Source organism: Pinus tabuliformis, chromosome 1_2 (assembly GCF_031772625.1).
Source record: "Pinus tabuliformis cultivar Carrire ecotype Pingquan chromosome 1_2, CPIR1, whole genome shotgun sequence".
In the NCBI taxonomy this organism is placed as follows: Eukaryota; Viridiplantae; Streptophyta; class Pinopsida; order Pinales; family Pinaceae; genus Pinus; species Pinus tabuliformis.
Window position 1 is genome coordinate 1,054,127,362 of NC_142298.1, and position 18,191 is coordinate 1,054,145,552.

General features: G+C 36.3%; 1 long non-coding RNA gene across 3 annotated transcripts in view; it reads left to right on the plus strand.

The window, feature by feature from the left end:
- The first annotated feature begins 6,777 nt into the window (after positions 1-6,777).
- The window catches only part of LOC149209755 (uncharacterized), a 67,400-nt gene continuing 55,986 nt past the window's right edge, over positions 6,778-18,191 (plus strand). For all 3 annotated transcript variants that reach the window (XR_016252880.1, XR_016252881.1, XR_016252882.1), the window contains exons 1-2: positions 6,778-6,852; positions 6,885-7,544. This is a non-coding gene — a long non-coding RNA (uncharacterized LOC149209755). The remainder of the gene's footprint in view (positions 6,853-6,884; positions 7,545-18,191) is intronic.

Here is an 18,191-nt window from a genome sequence, read left to right on the forward strand (position 1 = left end):
CCTAAAGGCTAATTCTGATGTATGTTTGCTATTTATTCATTAGTATCTATATATTTTTTCACCTTTGTCCTGAGGATGAACCACATTAGCTAGTTCGAAACATCGACCAAATAATACTAATGTGATTAATCCGAAAGTCATGCTTACAAAATTAAAATAATCAAAATTAAAAATTAAAAATAATGAAAATTTAAATTAAAAATAAAAATAAATCAATTTAAAATAATTCAAAAAAAATAAAATCAAAACATGTAAAATTAAAAAAAAATAAACATATATATATGAAAAATAAAAAATAAAAACACAATAATAATTAAATAAAGTAAAAAAATTGAGTTACAAAAAAAAAAAAAAAAAAAAAAAACCAAATCTGGCCCGTGTCGCAGCCACTTGAGTGGGCGACCCGATTCCTAGCACACCCAAGGGCTAGGCCTCGCGGTCCCCTGGGTGGGGAGGCCGATTCACAGCTCCCCACCCGCCCAAGGCCTTAACCCGACAACCACCTGGGTAGGGAGGCTGATTTTGAGAATCGGCCTCCCCACCAAGGTGGTCGCGGGGCCTAGCCCCTGGGCAAGCGAGAATCGACCTCCTCGCCCAGGTGGCCACGGGACCTGGCCGCTTGGGCAGGCGGGGTGCTGCGAGCAGCATCCCGCCTGCTTAGGGGTCAGTCCCCGTGGCCACTTGGGTGGGGAGGCTGAAACCAGGAATTGGCTTCCCTGCCTAGGTGGTCGTGGAGACTGGACCGATGATAGGCAGGGAGCTGCTCGCAGTGCCTCGCCTGCCCAAGGGTAAGGCCTCGCGACCACCTGGGCAGGGAGGTCAATTCTTGGAATTGGCCTCCCCGCCCAAGTGGCCACGAGGCCTGGCCGAGAGCTACGCGCAACTCCTAGCTCACCCAGGGGCTAAGCCCCGTGGCCACCTGGGCGGGGAGGTCGATTCTGAGAATCGACATCCCCGCCCAAGTGGATGCGAGGCATGCTCAATTTTTTTTTAATTTAATTTTTTCTTTAAATTTATTTATTTTATTTAATTTGTTTTTATCTTGATTTTTACTTTTTTAAATTATATATTTATTTTTTTAATTTTTAATTTTGATTTTTTTTTAATAAATTATGATTTTTTAAATGAATTTGTTTTTTAATTATTATTTTTATTATTTTCTTTTAATTATTATTTTTTTTAACAATTTATTTTTAACAAAATTTGCTTTTGTAATAAGTTTTTTTTTTTTTTTTTTCAATTTTGTTTTTTATTTTTTATTTTTGTAATTTAAAAGAAATAAATTATTTTAATGTTTTTTGTTTTTTGTTTTTGTTTTTGTTTTTGTTTTTATTTTTTTTTTAATTTTCGATGTTTTTAATTATTATTTTCAATGTTGTTGAATTTAAACTTCTGTGACCCATATCAAAAAAATTTAGAGTAATTTTCGGCATAAATCACATCATGATTCACTTGTCGATACGTTTTGAACCAACCAGTGTGGTTCATCGTCAGGACAAGTTGAAGAACCAGATCATGGCTGCAGTATAAATAGAAAGAGCAGGTTATCTAACAGCTATTTTGACCAGGAAATGGCTATATTAGACAGGGTAATCGAATAGGACCAAGAGATATGGAAAGGGACAAATAATAAGTCAATAATTAATTAGTTAGTTTTAATTCAACTAGGAAATGGATTTTTTTATTTAAATCTTAAACAAATTATATTAATATTATGGTATGGATCAGTCGGAAGAAATATTAAATGAGTAATAATCGAATAACCTAATTAGTTAGTTATTTCTACGACTTAATTCTTAGTTTAATAAAGAATTTACTGTATTTAGGGACTTATCATTAGTTTAAAATAATAAATTAGTTAGTTTTAATTAAACTAATGGAATTTTTTATTTAAAATATTTCAAAAGATAACATTAAATAATATGAGGAAATATTAAATGGGTAATAATCACATAACCTAATTAGGTTGTTAGATCTTCGACCTAATTTTTAGTTTAAAAATAAATAAATAACTAAATTTTTAGATAACCTGGTCAAATATAACGGTTAGATAACCTGCTCTCTCTATTTATACTGCAACCATGATCTGGTTCTTCAACTTGTCCTGACGATGAACCACACTGGTTGGTTCGAAACGCGTCAACAAATGAATCATGATGTGATTTATGCCGAAAATTATTCTCAAAAAAATATTTCCAATGTTTTTAATTATTATTTTTAATGTCTTTTTAAATAATTTTAATTTGTTTTTTAATTTCTTCATTTTTATTTTATCCTTTTTTTTTAAATGTTTTTTTATAAGCTTAATTTTTTTTAAAGTTTTTTTTAACCATTTCTTTTCAAGTTTTTTTAATTGTCTTAATTTTTTTTAATTTATTTCATCAATATTATATATATATATATATATATGTCTATTTTTAAAATTCTTATCTTAAATTATGTTTTTTTTAAATGTTTCTTTTATTTTAATTTTTTTTAAACCAATTTGGTTTTTTTTTACATTTTTTATGTTTGATTTTTTTTTTTAATATTTTTTTATTCTTTTTTTTCATGTTTTTCAATTTTTTATGTTAAAATAAATATTTTTATTTACTTGTTATTATTATTTTTTCAATGCTTTTATATTCTCAATATATTTGATTGGATATATATGTCAAAATAAAAAATATGTAGAAGTAATAAATCTAGGAGAACATTTTTTTGTTGATGGTGTACTTCTTTAGCGGTCGATAGGATTTTGGAAACGACAATTTTTTTTTGCATAATCTTTAATATGTTTATTAGTTTCGATTTATTAAATTCAAAAGAAATATAATTTTAATATTAAATTTTATATATATATATATATTTCTCAATAATGAAATATAGTTTTTAAAAAACAATTTGCAAATTTCAAAATCTTAAAATTATTTAAAAATAAAATATTGACACAAATTTCCAAAAAAATAATTGTTTTAATGCAAAGAGTATCAAAAACTCCAAAATCACATATAAATTCATTTGTTTTGTAAAATTGTTCATTCATCATAACTGAAGTGTTTCCTATCCAATGACTTCAATACATTATATAAAAAAGACATTATATTTAATAAATTGTTATTAATATGATAAACTTAAAATAAAAATAAATTAATATAAATTAAATGGTAATAATTTTTTTAAATAATATTAACACCATGGCTGAAAATTGTTGGAATTTTAAGGATTTTCATAGAGGTGATATTTTATCTTTAATGTCATCCTTGGAATTTTAAGGCTTTTCAAAGACATGATATTTTATCTTTAATACCATGCCTAAAAATCGTTGGAATTTTAAGACTTTTGATATTTTATCTTTAATATCACTTCTATTGTTGGAATTTTAAGGTTTTTCAGAGTCATGATATTTTATCTTCAACGTCATTATTAAAAGATGTTGACAATTTACAGTGATAAAAACATATGTTATTCCAGCATCAATACTTTTCGTTTTCAGGGTATTTTTTGCACAAAAAAAATGGCTTTTACTTCCATTTTTAAAAAATGTTGAAAATTTACCCCAAAAAAAAGATTATTTCAACATCAACACTTTTCGTTTTCAGGTTGCTTTCTCATGTTTTCTCGGGGTTTTCTTATTAGAGTTCTCCTTTTGAGGTAATAGTTCTCGTTTGATCGGTAACTTTGTTAACTGTGCTAATAGATATTGAGGTATTAAACACTTAGTTGGATTACAATATCCTACTGGACCGAAGTTACATGTACGAGATGTTAGTAGTTGCCTCATATGTGTTTAGGGTAGTGATGTCCCCCCATGACAGAAAAATCATTACAATAGATCAACTCACATATTATGAGAAGAATACATTACTTGCACCCGACAATGTGCTACCTTTCGTCTCATCTTCTCGTAAATGGATCACCACTTACACTAAACTCAACCCAGACTAATTTAAGTTATCAACACTCCTAGGGACATTCCCAGGAGACCCTCCTATCATAGAGGAGATTTCTCCAACCAGAGGATCACCAATGTGCATGGTGACTTCATCAAACACCTCCCAAGCTCAAGAACCAGTTTCAGATACCAACAATAATGTTATTACCGATCCCATTTTCTTACCATATTTCATCACTCAAACAACATTCTTATTCCCCCCCCACCTGGTTTTGTCTTGCACCAAGTCATCGCAACACTCTTGTTGCTTCATATGGCTCTCACGATACTGGTATGTTATCTAGCCCCTTAGTTCACGTCAGCAAGCTTAGGAATCACTACAACGGACGTCAGTCTTATTCCTCCTCAGGATAGCACAACACCACAAGAAGCGTTTGCACGGACACCAACTGGTGCTAGAACAAGGGATGAGTGAAAAGGTAAAAAGGTGGAAGCTTCAAACACTCCTTCCTCTAGGGTCCCTCAACCCTCTTCTTTGTGTGAAACAGTTGGGCACCCCACTAATAGGTGCCCCGAGTTAAACGAGCTCAAAGATCTTTTGCATGCCCCAAGAGCGACAGTGCACCCTCCTCCCCCTGCTGGAGAAAAGAACACATTCGTGTGTCATAAGGCATTACACACCAACCATACATGCGCCATATGCGTGGAATACAAAAATTACACTCATCATTGTCCAGAAATCCCTCGATATCGAGATGCGTTAGGTGCACTCACCTAAACCGATACCTAATTACTCCCAGCAGAGGATGGATAAAAAAAAAAAAAATTACGTCGTGAGGGAAGAAGCTTCTTACTCCTATCCCTTGTTTGGTCCATCAAACTCCTGCCATAATCAGAGGCAAACCGAACTAGCAACACCTATACCCTCACCCACTTGTGCTTCATGCAACGAACTAGATCATTTGATCAACCAATGTCCAGAATTAGGGGCCTTTAACCGATTGTATCCAGTTACCCGCATCACTCAAAGCACCAGACCCAGGCACAAACGTCGTACTTGGCATATTTGTGTAGGAAATCCATGTGCGACATTGTCCCCATCTTTCTTGATTACATTCTATGCTAAGATTCATGAAATGATTTATCGCTGAGAATTCTAATTTAGTCAAGTCAACTACTGAACCATCAGATCATACCACACCACCAAGGAATGAAGCATCTAGGTCCATTTTATGTGTGTTTGAGGAGAAACGATTACCAATAGTTTAGAAAGGCCCCCATCATTACATATCCCCTCACCATCATCAATTTAGAATGGGAGAAAAATGATATAAGGCCGTCTGGAAAAATATATCACCTGTCACATGCGCCCTATGTGATAAACCCAACCACTTAGTAAAGCAATGTTGCGAATTGAGTAAGTTTAATGACATATTTCGCTTAGTGGTCCAAATTCCACAAATCCATCTCTCTAATCAAGAGAAAATCACACATTGTTATTGTCGCATCTTCTCTCAATCACATCATATGAGGAATTGTTAGTACCTTCCACATTTTTGTGCAGCGAGAGCAACATTGAGGAAAACCCACACTAGGAAGTCACATCACACCAATACTAAGATCCAGAGATGGCTACCACCCCAATATGTCCCATATCATGACGTCAACCACGCATCATCATCTCATACTATGAGCAATACCAGCACCCACACTATCTATTTAGTTAGTTATAGTCTGATGTGTAGTACACTAGTAGAAAATGATGAAATTAATGACTAGGTGACTAAAAACGTTAGTCACCGCAATTATTTCAAGTGAATTACTATTAAATATGAACAATTTTAAGTGACCGAACTAAAAATGACTAACTTAAACGACTAATTTAGTCTAGGGATAGAATATAAAACTAGCTAATAAGTGACTAAACTAAAAGCGACTAACTTAAATGACTAATTTAGTCTAGGATTAAAAAATATGACTAGATAAGAAATGACAATTATTTCATGACGAGACTACCCTACAAGCCACCAAATTTATATCATATCCATGAGGTCAACAACAATTTGTGGTTCAAGATATAGCTAATTTGGTACAAATTTAGCTCTAGAGCCTAGGATTTTTTTCCACCTCTAATGTTTATGGTCAACGAGATCAATTTCTAAAGCATGTGGGAGCCAAACTATCACCTTTCCCATGTTGACGCCCTCTATTGAACATCATGGAAAATCTCCATAGCTTATTTATCCTTACTAAAACAAACATTTCATTGGAAATGGTCATTAATCCTATGACATTACTATTTCACTATACTTTTTTACCACACAGAGCTTATTTTGATGTCTACGTTGATAGTGTAAAACTAGCCAAATACCTATCAACACTGATAACAAATTATTTAGCTAACCCTTTTTTTTCCTACGAGAATACTCGAGATATTTTTCCATATTTGTAAATACATGTTAAAAATAATTATAACCAATTTAATCACAAAATAATTTTAAATTTGTTGCTAATGTTCTTCTGCTGTGATATAAAAATGCATGTTTAAAATATCTTCAACGAAATAAATGTTTAAAATATAATCGTAAAGGGATTATGTAAATTATATTATTGACTTAAAAAAGGTAAAAAGCTTCCAAAACTTATACAAGCATTATAAATCTTAAAAATAATTTAAGAGATGAATTAATTTTTTTTTTCTTCTTATTTTACAATTTTTTTTTTCATAAATTTTTTTTTTTTTTTTTTTTTTTTGGGTAAAAGGTGTTTAAAACGCAAAAAACTTCTTTGATATATGAACAAAAATCAAGGTGATGGAGGGAAAAATTAAAAGAAAACTTAAAAACAAAATGTAAAAGGAAAAATGGTATCTTGCCATAACATTTTCAAATGTCTGTCTTTTGCTCTCACCGCCATTCAATTATTGAAAATAAACAGAGTCAGAAGGAAACCAAACTGACCAACAAAATTCCACGCAGGTTCACAAACTGACAAACAAAATTCCACGCAGGTTCACAAAGAGTGCTTTGGAGCCATTTTCTCTGTTTTTGGTTTTTAACTAAAATGCTATTGAATTTGCTGGGGGTTTTCAGGTTTCGGGGGTGTTCTTTCAAGGTTGCCCTGTAAGTTTAGTAGAAATTTGCTTCTAATTTGTACAGGCGTGCGAAAAGAAGGAAGAACTTACACCATTTCTCCAGCTTTAGCAGTATGATGCATGATGCAATATGATTTCACATACTGGCCTATCACAATATAGAGGAATGGGATCGGGTCAGGTAGTGTTTATAGAATGGGCTTTGGATCTAAATCTTAAATTGCTATGGCTTATCGGTTAACAAGGTGCAATGAAATTGCAGCAGGGAAAATACAAAGGTAAAGACTGTTCGAGAGCCAAAGTAAGGAGTTTCACCACCGAAACTAAAGGCAGGAGCAATTCGACGTTGAGTGAGATCTTGGTGGAATTTGCAGAACGATGGATTGGCAGATCTGTCAATATGACTTCATGAAGCTCTGGTGCATGAGGGTTTGAAGGTCTTAGCCCGGCTTCTGGCAGAGAGCGTCAAAGAGGTTGGCCAAGGGACAAGGGGCTTGCAGCAATGGAGCAATTTACAGTTTCAAAGGGTTTTGTCTGTTACACAGGGCGTTGTCGCAGCTTGCTACTCTCTTACAAGTAAGTTTGGCTGCCATACAAACAAATACAAACATTTTCAGCGAAATGGAAAAATGATAAATTATAAGAACATCTAGATCAATTATCACAAATCTGCAACAAATATGTTATACACCATGCACATTAAATTAAATCTCAGTCATAAATCTTTTCTATGGAATCCAAAGTTGGAGATAAGCAGAAGAGCTACACCCTAAAGGAAATTAGGTGGATGATTGGAGGAATTACATTTAACTCTTATAAAAAACAAACATTTTCAGCCAAATGGAAAGATGATAAACTATAAGAACATCTAGATCAATAATTACAAATCTGCTGCAAATATGTTATACACCATGTGCATTAAATTAAATCTCAGTGAGAAATCTGGTCGATGGACTCCGAGGCTGGAGATAAGCAGAAAAACTACACCTTGAAGGAAATTGGGTGGATGATTGGAGGAATTATATAAACAGATTGGTGCAATCCCTGGTAAAAATATCTGAGAATGAAGATCTCTTAATCTGGTCTCCCAATCCTCTAGGCGATTAGTCTCTAAAAGCAGGATATCACTAGGCGCAGTCCTCCAGGACCTTGGAAAACCCTTGATGGGGGAAAACTTGTGGAAATTTAAATGCCCTCCAAAGTCCAAGATGTTCATATGGCTCATCCTAAAAAACAAAGTTCCTATATGGGACATTCTTCAGAAAAGATCTTTCAATGGACCAAGCAGATGCCCACTTTTTTTGGAAAACTCAAAATCCATTGACCACCTGTTTATACATTGTCCATTTACATTGGCAGTATGGAAGGAAATAAATGTTGAAAATGGCAACAAGAAATGCTAAAAATAGAAGTGCTAAAAATAACACTGCTATAAATAGTAGTTTGGGTACCAATGTTGGATTGGGCAACAGGGAATGAAAAATGGAAGTGCTAAAAATAGAATTGCTATTTTTAGCAGTTCGGGATGGATTCCAATTTTAGTTAGTCCCTGAACTAAAATAGGAAGTAAAATTCGAATTTGAACTTAACAACTGTTTGAAAATAAATAAATAAATTCACCATGAGTTAATTAGTTGTGAAAAATCAAACATGAAGTCTATGTGAGGACATGCAACAGTTTCTCTATTAATTGAGGAATTTATCCATCAGTTAAAGAGATAAGGATGAGTTTTAATTTGAGTTGTAATTAGTTGGCTCAGTTAACAGAGTCAAGTCCAGTTAGATTGATTTAAACAGTTTGTTTAAATTAATGTGAGTTCAGTTAGTTAATGCATGCTTGCATATAACTGCTGCACTTTAGATAACTGAAGATTCTCTCATGAATAACTCATGCATGTCAGTTCAGACAGAGACCCAGTTGAGATCAGAGAAGGGACAGTGTACTATCAGTTGGATGAATATTTTTCCTATAAAAGAAGTTCATCCATGATGAAGATTTATCTCCTTCAGGACTGCGTAGTTGGATCAGAGGTTAGTGAGTGTGTGAAGAGGCCAATTCACACAAGTGGCTGCACTGGACCCCAATCAAAATTGCGCAAAGAAATAGGAGGCTTGGAGGGCAGACCAGAGGTTAGATAGAGGCCTTTGACTGTTTATGAGCAGCAAAGGTATTGCAGAGAGAACATGATAGCTTTTGAGCTGATTCTTTTTGTAATACTGGCTATATTTTCACTTGTATGATAATATAGAGTTGGGGTTTTAGGCTGAGGCTTTCCCCGGGTTATATTTTCTGTGTTATGTGTGATTGATTCCTTCTTATCAGTTATATGTGTTATTATTGATGTTGCTCATGTTCGATTAAGCTTCCGCTAAATTGGTTGTAGAAGTAGATCAAGTATTTTGCTTTTGTCTATTGCATAATCTGTTGATATATAGTGGGAATTTCTACATGGTATCAGAGCTGGCTGATTTGTAGAAAAATTCTACATGGTATCAGAGCAAAGGTGATCAAAGGAGAAGAACAATATACAATAGAGGAGATTTCGAAGTTTTGAGTTTTGGACCGAGAGTTTTCAGAGAAGATATGAAAATTTCTATACAAAATTTTCAGAATCAAATAGCAGATTTGGATTCCTTGTGGAAAAAGACCCAAATTCAAAACAAAAATCGGCTGAATCGGAGTTCGGATGAGGGAGATATCGCTGATTTAAAATCAGCTCTTTTTCCAGAAAATTTCGTGATGGCGGGAAAGTGGAAACAGATTGGTGTGCTAGCCAAGAACTTGTATGAACTTGAGGTACAAGATGCATGCAAAGCCTTGAGGAGCAAGACAAAGGTTAGATACTTGGTGGTTGAGTGGGAGAGTAAATTACCTCTCAATATGCAGCGCCAGAAGAAGTCTTAGACAATTGTGGAGGAGCCACAATTGGTGAAGCAGCTTCAGAAGGTTGTGGAGTAGCCACAACTAGAGAAGCCGAGAGGAGACCGAGTGGAGGCATCCACTCATGCAGAGACCTCCAGTAGGGGGGAATTTTGAGCCAAGTGGGCAGAGGGATCACATGCATCCATACCTCCAGGTAGGAGGTGGGGCAATGTGGAGTGATCGTCCCAAGAAGGCTGGAATAGGGGCAGGATCCTTGAGGTACCCAACCTCTTTGATTCGACTTTGCTACAGGAACCCCGATGAGGAGTAGCAGGACTGACTGATTGGGTAGAGACAAATGCAGATGGAGCAGCAGAGAGAGCTACAGTGCAGGAGTCCCAGCACTGTGTAAAGCTAGCAGGTTGCAACAATGCGAGAGGCACAGGAGTGTTGCACCAGTGCAGGATGGCACATAGAGGTGTGCAACGGTGCGAGATGCATGGAGTGTTGCAGCAGCTCAGAGGTCATAGAGGGAGCACTTGTCATCAGCAGGTAGAGCTTCAACATCAGAGTATGTTTCTAGCCCAACAGAGAGGTTAGTGGGGATTTTTTTTTTTTTTTTTTTTTTTTTTTTTTTTTTCCTGAGAGTTGCTGGAGCAACCACGCTTGGTAGAAGTGTTGCATGCAGAACATTCCAAAGGTACAGGATCGGGTTCGAGTTGAATGCCTTTCTTGTTGAGAGGGAGTGTTGAAAATGGCAACAAAAAATGCTAAAAATAGCATTGCTGTAAATAGCAGTTTGGGTACCAGTGTTGGATTGGGCAACAAGGAATGAAAAATGGAAGTGCTAAAAATAGAATTGCTATTTTTAGCAGTTCGGGATGGATTCCAATTTTAGTCAGTCCCTGGACTAAAATAGAAAGTAAAATTCGAATTTGAACTTAACAGCTGTTTGAAAATAAATTAATTAACTCATCATGAGTTAATTAGTTGTGAAAAATAAAACATGAAGTCTATGTGAGGACATGCAACAAATTCTCTATTAATTGAGGAATTTATCCATCAGTTAAAGAGATAAGGATGAGTTCTAATTTAAGTTGTAATTAGTTGGCTCAGTTAACAGAGTCAAGTCCAGTTAGATTGATTTAAACAGTTTGTTTAAATTAATGTGAGTTCAGTTAGTTAATGCATGCTTGCATATAACTGTTGCACTTCAGATAACTGAAGATTCTCTCATGAATAACTCATGCATGTCAGTTCAGACAGAGACCCAGTGGAGATCAGAGAAGGGATAGTGTACTATCAATTGGATGAATATTTTTCTTATAAAGGAAGCTCATCCATGATGAGGATTTATCTCCTTCAGGACTGCGTAGTTGGATCAGAGGTTAGTGAGTGTGTGAAGAGGCCAATTCACACAATTGGCTGCACTAGACCCCAATCAAAATTGCGCAAAGAAATAGGAGGCTTGGAGGGCAGACCAGAGGTTAGATAGAGGCATTTGACTGTCTATGAGCAGCAGAGGTATTGCAGAGAGAATAGGATAGCTTTTGAGCTGATTCTTTTTGTAATATTGGCTATATTTCCACTTGTATGATAATACAGAGTTGGGGTTTTAGGCTGAGGCTTTCCCCGGGTTATATCTTGTGTTATGTGTGATTGATTCCTTCTTATCAGTTATATGTGTTCTTATTGATGTTGCTCATGTTTGATTAAGCTTTCGCTAAATTGGTTGTAGAAGTAGATCAAGTATTTTGCTTTAGTCTATTGCATAATTTGTTGATCTACAGTGGGAATTTCTATAATAAAATCTTGAGGGGCCAGCTTGTAGTCGACAAGGAAATATAGTGGAAGACTGTTTAAGAACTTAGATTCAAGCTAAGCACTCAAAAAAATTAAAATCTCTCCCTTTGATCATAGCACGAAACATTTGGTTGGAATGGAACCATGTGCTCTTCAAAAAGCAGGCCCACTGTTACCTCTGTGTAGTCATGAACAACCTTGCTCTGCAAGACTATCTCTCTTCATAATCTGTTTCCAACACTGCTGCACAGGAAACATGGTAAACACTTAGTCATCTGAATCTTCTAAAAAAAACTTTGTTTCTCCTCTTGAGGGGGCTCTACCTTAGGAGTTTCAGTTCCCACTTCTTTGGTTTCTACTTGTGGTGGGCCTTCATTAACTGATGTTGGTGCTGCTTCTTCCTCATCTTCATCATCGGATATGACTTCTATATAACGAATTCTCCCTTTTCTTATACAACGATGCCCTGGCTCCCACGGATCTTTACATGTGAAGCATAACTTCTTACGTCTGAGCTCATTTCGAGTTGCATCGCCTAAACTATTCCTTCGATTTCCTTCTTGTTGGGGAGGATTCTTCTCCTTATCTCCTGGGGGAATATAAGGTTTAGCTGGGGCTTGGGATGAAGAGGCTTTGCTCATATCTCGAGCCTTCTTAGCTACTTCTTGGAAGGTGGATGGGTTAAATGCCCGAACCCATCCATGCAATGGTTCAACCAAGGCTTCTATGAAAAGCATGACTAATCTTTCTTATGATATGTTTGTCACCATTACAACAATTCTCTCAACTTCTGTAATGAAGTCATCTGGTGACCTTGTTTGTTTTAGCATTTCTAATTCCCTGAAATGGATGTCGAGGTGCTTCTAGTCAAATATGTCTATCAAGCGTTGTGTAGAATCCTCATAAGAAACAATATTTGTGTGCCCTAATGTGACCAAACCATGGTACCACTATTCATGGGCTTCTCCTTCAAGGTGTAGAGTGGAAAATTGGATGGCATTGGTTTTTTCCATGGGGTTGAGCCTGAAGTAGGTGTCCAATTTCTGTACCCAAGCCCTTACTGAACTTTTTGATGATCCATCAAAGGAAGGTAAAGGGAGTTTACTTACCTTGCGAGCTAGCTCTCCATTGGGCTGTCCTCGAGGTATATTCCTATATCGGAAGTTACTGTATTCGTTGAAGGACATAGCTGCTCGAGTGGCCTCCTCTAATCGTGCGTAGTCCTGAACATAATTTTTTAGGAGTTGATTTGGCTCAATTTCCCCTTGGCCTGCTAGCACTTGGTTGTTTGAAAATTGAGGTAGAAGTGCCTGGCTACTTATTTTTCTGCTGGTTGGGTTTTTTTTGTAAATAAGATAGTATATTACTTGGTAAACTGACAAATTACAAAAAAGGGTTGTGTGGGAAAGAACCCGACACAAAACCCTGCCAAAAAGCAAGTACTGGTCATAGCATAGGCTGTATTTACAGTACGACCCAGACAAAAGAGGGAACAGAGTACAAAAGAGGAGCCGAGAGGTGCTCTCATTACAACATTTTCAAAATTAAGAAATTTTTTCTGCTGGTTGGGTTGTTAGGTGGGACAAGATTGTAATGCCCACTTCCTTCAGTTGTCATCCTATTGGTAGCAACGACATTTGGTTGTCTGGTGAGGTGAGTGTTCAACATAGAAATTTGTTCTTGTCCTTGGGTCAAATATTGAGCTATCTATTGTTGTCCTTGAAGCATTTGTTGTCCTTGCTGGTGCAATAGTCGATTCATTTGTTGTTTCCCCTGTATCAATTCCTTGAATAAGATAGCAAGGTCATGTTCTACTCTCTCTCCCATGGCGAAATGGTGGGTATTCCTCTTCTTTCTTACAATGACGTCGCTGGTATCCTCAGGAGGCATATACTAGTATACACCACAAGATGGCGGGATGCTTGTGCTATGATACCATTGTAGTGTGATAAGGTAATTTTATAGGGTTCTTAAACAGTTGGTACAATTCAACAATTTTCTTTTTAACACTTCACGAAGTAAGAACAAGACATTCTTCGTAAACACTTAAATAATATATTTCCTCAGTCAGTAGTAGGTCGAACAATACATTTCAATTCGACAGTTACAACCTTATTTTGAATCAATAGATATTCCAAATATTTTGCAGGAAAATAATATATATTATTGTTATAGTTTCGTCAGCAAATAATTCAATGGCATTTACTTTCAAAACAATTGATCCTGTCTACCACTTTAATTTCCCAAGGCTTTAATTCAATGTAGAATTTTAGCGAGCCCTACTACAACAATAAAAATAATCTAATATGGTCTTAGTGTCCCAATTGGCTTCCGTTTCATTGATTCATGGTAGTTTATTTTCTATTAAGGCCTCGACGTGTTTTCCTGGTAGCTCCCAGTTATGGAAACTGTTATCTCAAGCCCAGACGTCGAGGTCCTTGTAGCCACTGTATAGGTTTTTCGAGAACCCGTTTGGAACAGATTGATGAGATTGCTTCAATGACGGTTTAAACTTTTTCTCTTAGCTTTCGCTTTATCTTGAATCCTTCACACCACCCAATCAGACCCTTCGCTGCTACTTTCAAACCAAGGATGCCTGAAATCCAAGATTGATGCCAAAGCAACTTTGCTGCCTAACCCAAAACTAAACGTCTTTGTATCCAAGACTTAGAGCAAGGGATCCTTAGCTGAACCTCACTGTTCAATTGATTTGCTATGCCCAGACTGACTCGTGTCACTGAATTAAACTCAAATGGATTCGTTGTCTCGGGAAATGATGCCCGCATGAACTGGATGCCTTAGGAAAGGACCCCCTACCACAAAATGATCCCAGTGAGCTTCGTTGCTTCAGGAATTGATGCTTCTATGAGCTGGTTGTCTTAAGAAAGGAACTTACTGCCACGGAGAAGGTGCCCAGAACAATCCGTTTTTCCCTTCAAAAGATTTTTGTGCCTGAACAAAGGTAAAAGGAGAAGAAAAACCAACTAGGGTGGAATTTTTCATCACCGAAATTGGCAAGAGAAAATGGGGTCTTAAAACCCTTAGAGCTATTGCTCAAGATAGAATGAATTGATGCCTCCAATTGAATCCAAGCCTCCTTAATTTATATACTTCTATGAGGGGTCTCACTTCCTTAAGTGGTTGAGTGCGTCACACTCAAAGCCCCAACTTTGGGTTTTTTCGTCCAGCTTACCCAAAACTCGCCCAATGTAAGTTTTGGGTTTTTATCCCCTATTTAATGGACTATAGCCTATGGGGACAAATAGGATACTAAGTCCCCTTGGTCATTAATTCGTTGAGGACATTACAAAGACAGGCTTGTTTAGCTATTTGTGCCTTGATGGTGGTTTATGTTATTACTCTTACAATTTCAAGGTCAATCACTTTGGGATGATTTTCCTCTATCCACCCGTGAATGTCTTCATCATCACCATGAATAAACTTTGTTTCCAAATGGAGTGGCATATCTCGATAGGTGCTTTCCAAGCCTTGTTGAAGATCCTTCAATGTGGGTATAGTGATCCAAACTTTCTATATTGACATATGTTTTTTTCATCTATAGTTGAAGCTTCTCCTTCAGTCTCAGCTGTATTCATCTTATTAATTGTGGTAGGTATTCCTTCCTCATTTTGAACTAACTTTTCTCTTCCATTAACAACATACAATCCATAACCATTGTAATACCGAGAGTATATTCAATCACCTACAAACAACGTCTATGTAAAAGCACAACAAAATTAGATTTAGAAAATGTAGTATAGTCATTATCCAAAAAAAATCTAAAGAGATACTGTACTTGACACATTTTCTTACCCATGACCAAAATACAAAATAACAGGGAGGTCTAAAGGTATACTCCCTTTAGAAAACACCCATGTATTTACACATTTTGACTACATATCAAGTCTTACACTATATGCATATCATTAAAAAAATAGAGTATCTATGTTGTCTGAGGAGGCAACCAAAGTTGAATTAGACAGGGTTGCTAGGGGAGAAAAAACCAAGTTTACCAAGGATGTTGTAAGTGGAGCTATGTGACCTTCCACTTGCAAAATTTCCAACCGTCTTCTCAAACTTTTTGTTTCATCATTTTTCCTTTAATCATATTCTTGTGTTCTATTAATATCTCAGTTGTTGTCATTATTTGGGTGGCTAGCAGGTCCAAACATAGATACAAAGCCATAATATGATCCTTAAGCTTAGCCAGAGTGCCATCAGAGATAGGAATTATTCATCTTTGATTCCCTTGATACTGAAGCCAATGGGATACTTTGACTCCAAATCCGAACCACCTGTAAGCTCAAACCAACTTTCCAAAGTTGAGGAAACCTAAAATATTTGTCTCTCCAATTGTTGAAATTGGAATAGATGGTGGCCATAGAAAGAGGGGTCTTAGCATGGTGGAGAGCCAAACACCTGACAATATTTAATGTGCACTCTGAGCCATGTGGACCAATTAGGTTTTTCATGGAGCTCACACATCTGTAAATACATGGCCCAACTAATTTCATGATAATGAATTGTAGTTCCTCTTGCTTGTAGAGCATTTGATCACCAATATCCCATGCCATAATTGGATACCAACCTATGTTAATCCTTTTATTGTATTTGCTAGTGGCATTCACGAAAGTGAAGGACATATTCCTTGCAATTTTCATAATGATTTCATAATGTCGGATCCCCAAGCTATGCACCAACAAACTCCCCTCCCCCCACAATGTGACCGGTTGTTCATCTGGCTAGCTAGTAGATTTGTCTCCTTGGGTCATGGACAAGAGTTACGAAACTAGGCAGATTTGGGTGGAATTATTCCACATAACATTCTTAGTGGATGAGATTGCTAGGTTACCCAATGGTCCATCAATCTATTGAGATATCAGAGTACATGGATGGATTGATATTCTAGAACATAGGGATTGTAAAAATGGATTATAAATTTAGATTTGAGGGAGTGGTGCTGAGATTTATGTGCCTTGTGATATTATTGGAATCTCCCACAATAATTAACTTGTGAATTGGGGATTTTTTGGCAAGATTCATACCTTGTAGCAGTGCATACAACTTTGCTTGGTTATTTGAAGATGTGCCCAAACTCGAGGAATAGGCTCGCTAAATTTGTCCACTAGGGCTAATTAATGCCCCCCTCACCTGTCACAACTAGGTTTTTTTTAAAGCCCTGTCAAAAGAAAGGATGTATGAATCCCAAAATGTTAACCTTTCTCGATAACTTTCTCTGGAGGGATAATTTCCAGTGTTGTTCCTAAGAGGACAAGGGGAAAGTTGAGGATGAATATTGGATTCATCCATCCATCTTGTTTCATATGAATCCAAGAATTAAGGCCGATATAACTTGGGGCATTTGATTCAAATATGTTTCGCTGGTAGGGATTTAACTCTATCAGCTACTAGTGTTGGATTAGTCTAAATGTCTTGGAATATAGCTTTGTTACATGTATGCCAAGGTTTCCAACACACATACTTGGGGAGTGCCATCTAAAGTCGTTTAAAAGGGGCTTGCTTCTAAATGAATTGAGATAATGTTGGCGCTAAGCTTCAAAAAAATGAAGGGGAGATTCACATTCTAAAAAAAGAGGACATGGGGGAGGGTTGTCAAGGAAGACCTGAGATTCATAACCAAGCTTCATTGTGTAATTAGATGAGCCCCAATCCTTATATTTTTTTTATTTGGAGTTGGGTGCCCAACCAGATAAAACTAAAATAATTAGAGGAGCAAGATTCTTAAGTTGGAAGGAATCAAGCCCAAGTTCCAACCACACCAGGAACCTTCCAAGGTTTAGAATGAGGAAGAGCAAGGTCAGTTCAGTTCAATTCATAACCAAGCTCTGAGTGAAAGATAGAACTTCTCCTTGATTCCATTCAACGTAAAATGAACATCTTCACCTACAATTTTATCATTTTCCTTGCAATTGAAAAGTCCCCATTCTCCCAGATTTTCCGTGTTGTGGGTTGTTGTCTTGGATTTTCCCAGAATTGCTCTTTAACTCTGAATTTTTCCTGGATGTAGGAGGTAGATCACCTCAGTTCTTAGCAGGAATCCAGAATGGATTAAGTATGAGTATTGCAGAGCTACTTTGAAACAGTTAAATCCAGAAAATTAAGTATGGGTATTGCAGAGCTGAAATAAAGTCAAAATAATATATATAATCTAGAGCTTGAACATTGTTGATCAATAAGGCACCCTTGGCCAACAACTTGGGATGTACCTCATCAACCCATATGGTGCAAAAAATGAACATTCAACAGAGGCATGGCTCAAAAACATACTTATACCTAATCTTCCAGAGGGTGAATAAGGCAAAAACTTTTGAGCACTGTCAAATCCCAATGAAGGATGACCAAACCAAATAATTGCAATCTCCAAAAAATGTGGCACACCAGTGAAGCTTTTCTTGAAGAAAAATATAGTAATGGTCTTGAATGAATGTCCAATTACTCTTGGCAAATTGACACTCCCAAAGGAGGTGTTTCACCATTCCATAACAATGACACCCCCAAAGTAGGTGTTTCACCATTCCATAACGATGAAACCCCCA